A 9,692-nucleotide genomic window follows, 5' to 3' on the forward strand; every position below is an offset into this window, starting at 1 on the left:
TTTTAACAGGTGCCTCACATATCAAGTCACCGATGCTACTTTGGATAAAGGAGTTGAGGTCAGGTTCTCAAGGTCATCCAAGATGCATGCAAAGCTCTAACAATTTACAGCTAATGCTAACAGGTCCTGCCTGGCATTAAAAGCTGGCACCACACTCAGGATCAATAACAAACAATCATTCTGAGAAACAAAAAATGGTCTTAAGTTAGCTTTTCCTTGCTTCTTTGCAAAATAATGCAAAGCACAAACTACCAGCATGGCTTTAACTAATTAGGACTCTCAGAAAGGAAAGAGCAAATAACCAGCATACAGAATTAGCAGATGGAAATGCTGTTTTCCCATTATAAGCAGAAAGGAAAAAAAACCAAAAAAAAACACAAACCCAAAAAACCAGTTCTATCATGTTATTTGAGAAAGAAGAGCGACGGGCACATTTTGAACATCGGATTGTTCTCTCCATTCGAATGTTTTTTAAGGCGCAGGGTTTTCTACTGATCTCCTCGAAGTTACATGTTTTCCTTTTCCAAGTTGATAGAGAGCACATGCATCCATTAAAATCAGATCCAACTTGAACAGGTAAGCAAAAAAAAAAAAAAAATATATATATATATATATATATATATATATATATATATATATTTAAAAATAAAATCCCACCCCAACCATCCCTTGAATGACATTCAGAAACTGCACTCTTTTGGCGATTACCTTGTTCATAGCCCTATCCCTTTGTCCTAGACCTTCTAAGTCCTTGTTTGCTCCACACAGAATTTTCTAGCCATCAGATGCTCTATTACTGTGCTAGTCGTCTTGCAGGAGTGCTCTCTCCCTTCTGAAAAAAAGCAAACAACTGGATAGATATCATTACACTAAGGAAATCTCTTGGAAAAACCAAACAACTTGCTAATCTTTCTAGCCCCTTCATCCAAGTGAGAGATAAGAAAAGCAAACCGAAGTCCGTTTCAACCACATTCCAGGGACAAGTTCCCCTTTTCTCCTTTATCAAAATCGCGGCATTTCAAGTTGTTTTTTTTTTTTCCCCCCCCAAGACCTTGCAGGATAAACTGCTGCTCACACCCGCAAACAAAGCAATATTTGTTTAATAACTGATTGCTGCCATGGGTACAGTAAACAAGGGGCCCAGCATTTGTGTTTATGAACAAACACATCATCTTGCAAGAGCAATTTAACATTAACCAGGTGGAATAATCAACAGATTTCGTAGGTGACACTCGGGGCAGGACTAGTGTAAACAGAGCGGGGAGGAGAAAGGGGCCACTCTTAGGGAACCAAGGTTGAGGCAAATGCATTGCAGAGTAAACAGCTGGGAAGAACTCAAGACAAACAAATAGTCATTCTTCTGACATTTAGAGAAGCAGAAAGGTTGAACGTTACATATATCAGCTGCTGACCACCATGAAATTAAACCAGTTGGGGACCAGGCCGGCGTGTTTACACAGTGCCATGTTTGCTTATAAACAACAATTTGCTGTTACCAACTTAGCATTACTCATCATATAAACCAGCAGATCAAGTGAAATCCTGTTAACTCTTTCCCAGAGTTAGGATTGAAAAAAAATACAAAATCGAAACAGAGAGAAAAGTTTTCGGGCTCTTTAGACACCAGAAACTGGGGGGGGGGGGGGGGGGGGGGGGGGGGGGGGGGGAAGAAACCTGCTTTCACGTGTCTGTTAAAACAAAAAAATAAATGAAGGTGCAGAAATGACCAATCACTTTAGGGAAGTGAGACTAAAAAAAGGAACTCGGGATGCAGTCTGCATCAAGGAGATTTTTTTTAAAAAATATATACTGATGATAGATATTAAGTAAAATAGTTAAATTTTTGGACCCGAATTGAAGAAACAAACATTTACACCTGCACGTGGGAGCAGAAGTCCATTGCTCTTCAATCAACAAGACTGCATTTAAACAGCCTGCCAATATGCATGCGAAGGGTGCAAAATTGTAGGGTTTTTTTAAGGCAGTCCGTACAAGTGAGGCAGAAACAATTCTGATCCCTCACTGCACAACTTAATCCCTGCCAAGAGGGACATGTGCATGTGCATTTACACACACACACACACACACACTCTATAGCTATCTATATATATCGACACATGATATGGAAGCAGCACAGCAGGTTTCACTCCTCCTCCCTCCCTCATCCTTCCACCATCCTCAATTTCTTCGCTCTGGCCTCCAATTACCATTTGCAGATCACTTAAAAATCTCTCTTTCCTTTTCATTAACCCCAACAGGGCTTCCAGCCCCAATGCCCTTCCTCCTCTCAGTGGAAACTTCAGACCCCACGACCACCTCTCTGCCCCATCCATCCCTGAGCATCTCTGGAGAGCTCCAAGCAAGGTTTGCTTGTCAGCACACAGGGACCTGCAAGATCTGGCGCACTGCTAGTCTTGATCTTGCTGCATTATTTCAATCCTGAGGTCCTAGGGATTCTCAGACTCGGGAAAAGTCCTTTCCATCACCTCCTCTCTCACCCCCAGGACATAAAAGCAATCCCAAAGAGGACTGCTATGGGCTAAGCACATATTTCATAAAAAATAGGAAAATATACAAGGAATGGACAAATTCTCTAGTGGTTAGGGAGACTGGCAGACAGGCTCATGCTCTAGCACAGAGTTCGGCAACCCCCCAGCATGCGTGTCAAAGCGTGGCAGGCAAGGCACATCACAGCCGGCTTGGGCTCTGGGCAGCTGCCGCTGGCTGCGGAGCCTGGGCTGTTTGCAGCAGGGGACCAGGAGGCTGCAAGAAGCTTGGGCTCCGTGGCTGGCAGAGGCTGCCCGGGTCTGTTGCAGCCGGGAGGCCACAAACAGCTGCACTGGGCTCCGCAGCCCAGGCTCCAGCTCCACACGCGCCTTCGGGCGGATGGTGGGGAAAGGGCTGGGGCAGGGCAACCCTGGTCCCTCCATCACCGTCTGCCCCCTGCCACCACCATGGAGCTGGTGCTGTGCAGCCCGATGCAGCTGTTTGCAGCCTGCCCGTCACCTGCTTCGGCTGCCCAGCGCTTGGGCAGGCTGTGGCAGGCAGGCTGCAAACAGCTGCACCAGTCGCCAGAGCCCCGGCACTGGCTCCGAGCTGGCAGCAGCTGCACACGCGCCTCGGGGCTCAGAGCAGGGAAGGGGCTGGGGCAGCACAACCTCGGACCCTCCCCGCCCTCCTCCTGGAGGCATGCATGCAGCCACCACCAGCGCCGCAGATCGGGCCACTCCTGGCACAGCAAGTCGAGGCGTGGGTCAGGGCCGGGGTGTTTCTGGCACTCCGGCCACAAACGTTGCTGACCCCTGCTCTAGCAAAAACATGTGTGTGACCTTTGGGAGCCCATGTACCACCCCCATGCCACAGCCTCCCTGCCTCAGAGGCAGCCACGCTATTGGTTTCAGCTCCTGGGGACATAGGGACTGTGGATAGACAGACTGGCTTAAGATACACAACACGGATCTCTTTTTTTTATTCGATTCCTGATGTCTGGAACCGGTTCCGATTTCCAAACACGCTGAAGGAAGTATCCATGCTACAAGGAGGTAGCATGCTAATTAATTTCCCTTCAAGTATATAAAGCAATCACACTTGAAGTCAGTACTGATGAGAATTCCCATTCAGCAGTCAATTCCCGTACAAATAGCAGGGCTGGCCCGATGCCCAGCTAGAGTACTGCCACCTCCCCTGATTTTATCGTGAGTCTCATGATGATACTTGGAATTTTTCTTCGCAGCCTTGCTCTGGCATTCCTGCAAAGGCAGGAGAATCTCAGCCTGCCTTAAACACCGCCGCCGCCACATTTCTAGACTGTGGGGTTTCAAAGAAAAGTTCAAATGGGTGAAACGAGCAGAAGCTAGAGGCTTGCAAACCAAAAGGCAAAACACACTAAAAAAAGACCCAACCCCTCCAAAAAAACCTAAACCCCAAATATATTATTTTTGAGGCAATCTGATTTTTGAGGCAACCCTCCTGGAGAGTCCAGGAGCGATCGCCAAGTTTTGAACCTTTGTCCATGACTGCACTGGACTTTGCTATAGGAGCGGATGAATTGTATGAACACCATGTTGGAGCTGGAGTCCACGTGCCAAGAAAACATAAGTGATGATTCATTTCTTGCTCCTCACGAGTATTTTTGAGGTCTGGACCATCAGGGACTTAGCACTGGGCTGACAATGATACTCAATGCAATCCCTTCTCTCCTTGCCTCGGGCTTTTGAGCTTCAGCCTCATCAAGCAGCTTTGGACAGAGGGAAGTAGATGGCAAAATATTCACACACCCTTCATGTTTGTTCCCACAATGGGAAACCCACCACAAGCATTAGCCTTCATATAAAAGTCCTGGTATTTCCATACTTGAATGCAAGCTGCCTATTCTGTGCTCCTTTTCCAGCATGTAAAACCACAGTTTATTCAGTATAAAGTAACTACTGTATGATAAAAACTATAAGCATATCAATCAAATGCTTTATTGGTCAAATAGATGGATGCTTTTATTAGTCCAACCTTTTTTGTAATGGAGTGCCACTGATGACCCAGTGTTAGCCTCATTCCCTGCTATTAATCACACTTCTAAGAGCTCATTTTGCTTTAAAATCTTAAGAAATTGCTATAATTTAAAGACATGGTGTCTACATAATGGGAAATGCTTCACAGATTGTATCATTTCATAAAACACAGCATTTTTTTATGGGAACACTGACCACGATACCAGGGTATTACAAAACTGGAATAAAATATTTTAAGAAGAAAAGCTAGATGTAAACTTTATGTATGTGTGGCTTGTCACAACTATATTGCTTTGATCACAATCTTTTGGGAGCTGCAAAATCCAAATGCATATGGCTTGCATAGATTCACACAACAACAGCTCACCCTGAGCAAATAAAATAAATACGGCTCTAACAGGATGCCTTAATCAAGCCATATTTAAACAATAATGCAAAACCATGCTTTTATTCTGTATAAATCTCTATGCTTTGTCTATTTAAGAAAAAATGGGAGATGTTTCTTTACTGTGAACAACTTTTATAATAAACTAGAAGCATCTCACAATTTACCTGCAGCAAGATCTAAATTAATGTAATGATGGTCTTAACCCATATATCTGTATTATTAAAAGGTACTTTGCAAAATGTTTTGACAATGTTGACTGGTGCAGGAGGGAAAACACATTTAAGACAATTCCAGCCAAATGTAAAAGCAAAACCTTCCATTTTGCAAATGTAAAGTAAAAAGCATCTTTAAACATCTTCATATGAAAGAAAATGTGGTGCAATTATGTTACATGATGAACACAAAAGAGTGTTCCTTTCTCAGTTCTCTAACAAGATATTAGTACCTACTGGCCTTATGAATACTGTGTCTAAATCACATCATATTCAGAGTGTCTGAATTAATTATAATAGGAGCTACAGAAAATGTTAACTTTCCAGGTTGTTGCTAAGGATTAGCTCTTGTTTACAATTCTATATTTATAGAATGAGAAAAAAATTGCAAAATGAAGGGCAAAGAGGAAAGCAAAAACACAAATTTAGCTTCGATTTGAAAAAAAAAAAAATCAGATCTAGCAACCATTTCTTGAAAAGAAAAACCACCGTTTTTAATGTGGAGATGCAAATGAGTCTCATAATACAAATGTGCTTGATATTTCTGTGCACTCAACGTTACTAGATGTTATTTTAAGAAATTATGCTAACATTTCTCATGCTCTCAACTCAAGTCCAAGATTTCAAAAATGACATCTGTGTAAATTGATCGCATTTGCAGGGAGCGCCGTGTAACACAGGAGGTTCATATTTGGGCAGAGGAACTTTCCCCCGCGGCGGGCTGCTTCTCCAACTCCAGCCAGCTCACCAGTGACCAGAAGTTGCTGGTCAGCCGGCTGGGCTCTTCAGCAGCCGAAAGGAAAGGAGTGTGGCAATCCGGTTCCAGATGACAGAAACCACTAATTGACAGCCACGCTGGATTTCTTGGCAGCTCCCAATCAGCTTTCCCTTCTTGCAACTCTTACTAAAGTCAAGGGAGGAGCGTGGAGGCCAGATCACTTGCTGGGGTCAGGGTGGAAGCACCCTAGCAGAACAGGCTTCTTTTGCCGCTGCTCCGTGGACAGAGAGAGCGCGTTTCCTCCTCCAGCACTTTCATTTCTTTCCACAAACAGGTCACACCCATTAAAACCATTTTGATTACGACTCCTTGTTTTCACACCCAGCAGTCTAAAGCAGGCACTCTTATATGCTTATACCAGGGATCCTCAACCTTTTCAGTCTTGGGGTACCCCTTGTTAGACTCACCGCAGCCCTAGGAAAATGCCACCTCGTAGTCCCCGCTCATTTTTTACTCCAGAAATTGAATAGAGCAATTTTTCTGTTGCAAAGAACTCAGGAAGTCCACAGCAGGCCAGGAGGTTTTTAACGCTCTCGCTCTAGATTCCTACCTGAAATCTCTGGGTTTATCTTGTGAATCGTGTTCGCCCGCCTAATACCGCTAGCATTGTGTGGCACCCCTGAAGAGATCTCAAGGCAGCACCCTGGTTGAGAATCACTAGCTTACAGGAGTTGATGTTTGCATGAAGAACAGAGCAAAAAGTCTGTAGTAGATCTGTTGTGGAAAAATGAAGGAAAAATGCACTGTCCTATTAAAAAAAAAATTCTCCCCACTGACTTGTGAGCAAGAGGGAGACTAGAGGAAATGCTGAGCGCTCGCACACGGCTACAAGCATCCAACCCCTCTCAGCAGAGCCAAGCCTGCAGTGAGCAATGAGAAGCCTTAGCTTAACTTCTGGGGGAAAGGAGACAGTCCTGCTGCCTTATCCTAAGCCAGGGCCCTGGCTATCGGGTTGCCGCTCGGGCAACAGGCATGGAGAAATAACAAATGTCCTTGCGAAAGTCCTGCGCCCAGAGCAAAATCATCTAATAAAACTTCCTCTGTCTCAGAGTCAGCATCGAAGTCTACAAGGAAAATCATTCAGACATGAATTCTTTCTGGCAGTTGGCATGTATTTCCCATATGTTACAAATTCTTAAGTTTTGGTACACACTTTTTTTTTCTTTTTTTTTAAAGAAAAGACCCAATTCTCTCAGTTGCACATGCAAAAAAGCGCATGCACAACCTGCCTGATGTCTGCAAATGCGAGGACAACTGTGAGGGCTGCGTGTGCAATGCACCTACAGATCTGGGGGGCTCCTCTGAAACCCATCAGCTCTTGCCTTCCCTTCTTCCAACACGTGAGGACTTAGAGAAGAAAATCTTCATAGCAGGGCACTGAAAGCCTCACTGGCAGCAGAAGCAGCAAGGAGGGAGGGACTCTGCAGAGGTAGCTCTCAATCCGATTCAAGGGAACTACCTCCTGCAACATGTCCAGCCTGAAGCCTAAAGGCCATCAGCTCCAGCCACAAGGGCTCTCGGGGAGGCTGCTCAGCAGCTCTCCCGCTGCTTGGTGCCACTTACTGGTTCCAGCCTGGGGCAGAGCAGCCTTGGGGCTGATCTAACTTCCATCCACTAACAAGGATCCTATCAGGACCATGCATCAGCTGCAGACCGCAAGTGGCCTTGCTAGGCTCCCTACAGAGGAAGCAGGAGGAAGGGAAGCAGAAGACGGAGTTATGTGGGCACCCAGTGGTTTTTGCAGTGCCTGAGCTGTGCAAAAAAAGAACAGGACAGGGCAAAGAAATCTCATCTGAAACGGTGGTTGTGGCTCTTGGACCTCTTAGGGGAAAAAATCCCGAAAAGCAAATGAGCCCAGTCCTCCAACTGGAGGGGTTTGACCCCACGCAGCCAAGCGAAGGCTGGTCCATGCTTAGGGAAATTGTCTCCCTGCTGCCGAGTCCCAAGCAGCAGGCACAGGCAGTGCGAAAGCTAGCTTGCTCCTTATATGGTCAGAACTACAGGGCTCTTGTGCTTGTGTCTGAAATCTGCATTTCAATGCACTGCTCGAACATCTCCGTCCACATGCAGGTGCATGGCCATGCAGATGTTCTCACTCCTGGACGCCGCGCAGCTGGTGCGTGCGGCTTCCGACGGGACAGAGAATTTGAGAAGGGGAAAAAATTCTGTCTCAGGCTGTACAAGAGGGGAAGATAACATGCATTGGATGGGACTGTTGAAAACTGAAGACAGAGACCAAGCGAGCTCTTATTTTGAGATTAAAATTGTTTGTACAAGTCCTAACAGAACAATAAGGATAACAAAGCAGACTACGTACTTTGCTCCGCGTTGCAGCCGCATATTCCAGCCGTCTTCTGGCTGGAATGCTTAAACAAAGCTTTAAAACAGAAAATAGCTAGAGTAAAGAACTTCTGGAAACTTCTTAGGTCAGGCAAGAATTTTCCTAACGCTGCCTCCCCTCCTTCGACAAAATAAAATAAAATGCTCCAACGTCCCACTGAGTAATACTTACAAGAATGGCACTGACACAGGTTACCATGCCATCGAAACCTTGGAGGGAGGCCTGCGAGCTGTAACGAGTGCATCTTGCTTTGCAAAATACACAGAGGAGCACAATTAAATGAACAACTGCAAAGGAAATAGAGCTGATAAAGGAATGAAAGCTCTCGGTGCCAAATCATAACAGAACATCTAGGATAACAAAACCATGTTAAACATGCAACTGCTAAAGGGTAAACAATGTCGTGTGCATTAAATCCGAAAATACATTAAGTATGTTAAAATGATGAGCAAAACTCACTGCTGTACAGCTGCTAAGAAGTGATCTAGCCCACTTCTGACAGTGTGCAAGTGCACTGGGTGTTTATACAAGTGCTCCAGGAGGTGGGGAGGCGGACGGGGCTCGAATCAGAGCAGCTCTGAGAACCGCTTTAATTAAAGCGCTTGGAGCGTCACGTGTATCAGCATCCCCATGCTGAAAAATGGCAGTGGGGGCACTCATCGAGTGAGCTTGAGTTGAAGCGCCCCCATTTTTCAGTACGGGGACACTGATGCACGTGACACGGGAGTCTGCTGGAACGCAGTAATTACCGCGCTTCGGCAGACTCGATTAATTGAGTCTGTTCTGACACGCTATAATTACAGCATGTCGGAGCAGCCTCAATGCACGCGTATAGGTGCCCATCATCATCTGTAATGCTTTTATCCTCATATCATCCCTGTGGTCTCCATTCCCCCACCTTTTAGTGATGATAAGCAACTAAGGCCCAAAGAAACTAAATAACTCGCCCAAAATCACACAGGGAGTTTGTCACAGAGCTGGGAACCAAAGCTAAAGTCTGTCAAGTCTCAGACCAGCACCCAAACCATTGGACACTCATCCTCTACAGAGGATGTAGATACACGGTCAGCAGTGAGATCTTGTGGAAATGAAGCTATTTCCATTATGTGAATGAGTGTAAGGGCTCAATGCTGAGTCTACGGGAAAGCAAAGCAGGACCAAAATCTGGGAACACATGGAGCTGGCCTCCAGCGCTTACGAGAACACAAGCGTGCCCTCTGTCACTAATTTGCTCAATGCTCACATAGGGCAGACAGTGACCCCCACTGGGTCCCTAATCATTGGGCTCCCCTAGCACACTCAAAATTCACCATCTGTTGATCTGCTAACACTCAAGAGAGATCTGTCATGGAAATCAAGGGTGTATGGATTAAACACAACTGATTTTTACCCTCCTTTGCCCATACTCAGTGCCTAAGGTTCAGAGCAACTTGAGAAAATGGAGCTTGCAAAAAACAAAAACCCTTAT

General features: G+C 45.4%; 1 protein-coding gene across 14 annotated transcripts in view; it reads right to left on the minus strand.

Annotated features, from left to right (window-relative positions):
- FOXP1 (forkhead box P1) overlaps window positions 1-9,692 on the minus strand; it is a 442,244-nt gene that overhangs the window by 198,109 nt on the left and 234,443 nt on the right. For 2 of the 14 annotated variants that reach the window (XM_019499630.2, XM_059715647.1), the window contains one exon: window positions 709-832. The exons of the other annotated variants lie outside the window; for them this stretch is intronic. The gene's annotated coding sequence lies outside the window, so the exon portion shown is untranslated. The remainder of the gene's footprint in view (window positions 1-708; window positions 833-9,692) is intronic. 14 annotated transcript variants of the gene reach the window in all.

This window comes from Alligator mississippiensis, chromosome 12 (assembly GCF_030867095.1).
Source record: "Alligator mississippiensis isolate rAllMis1 chromosome 12, rAllMis1, whole genome shotgun sequence".
NCBI classification, from domain to species: Eukaryota; Metazoa; Chordata; order Crocodylia; family Alligatoridae; genus Alligator; species Alligator mississippiensis.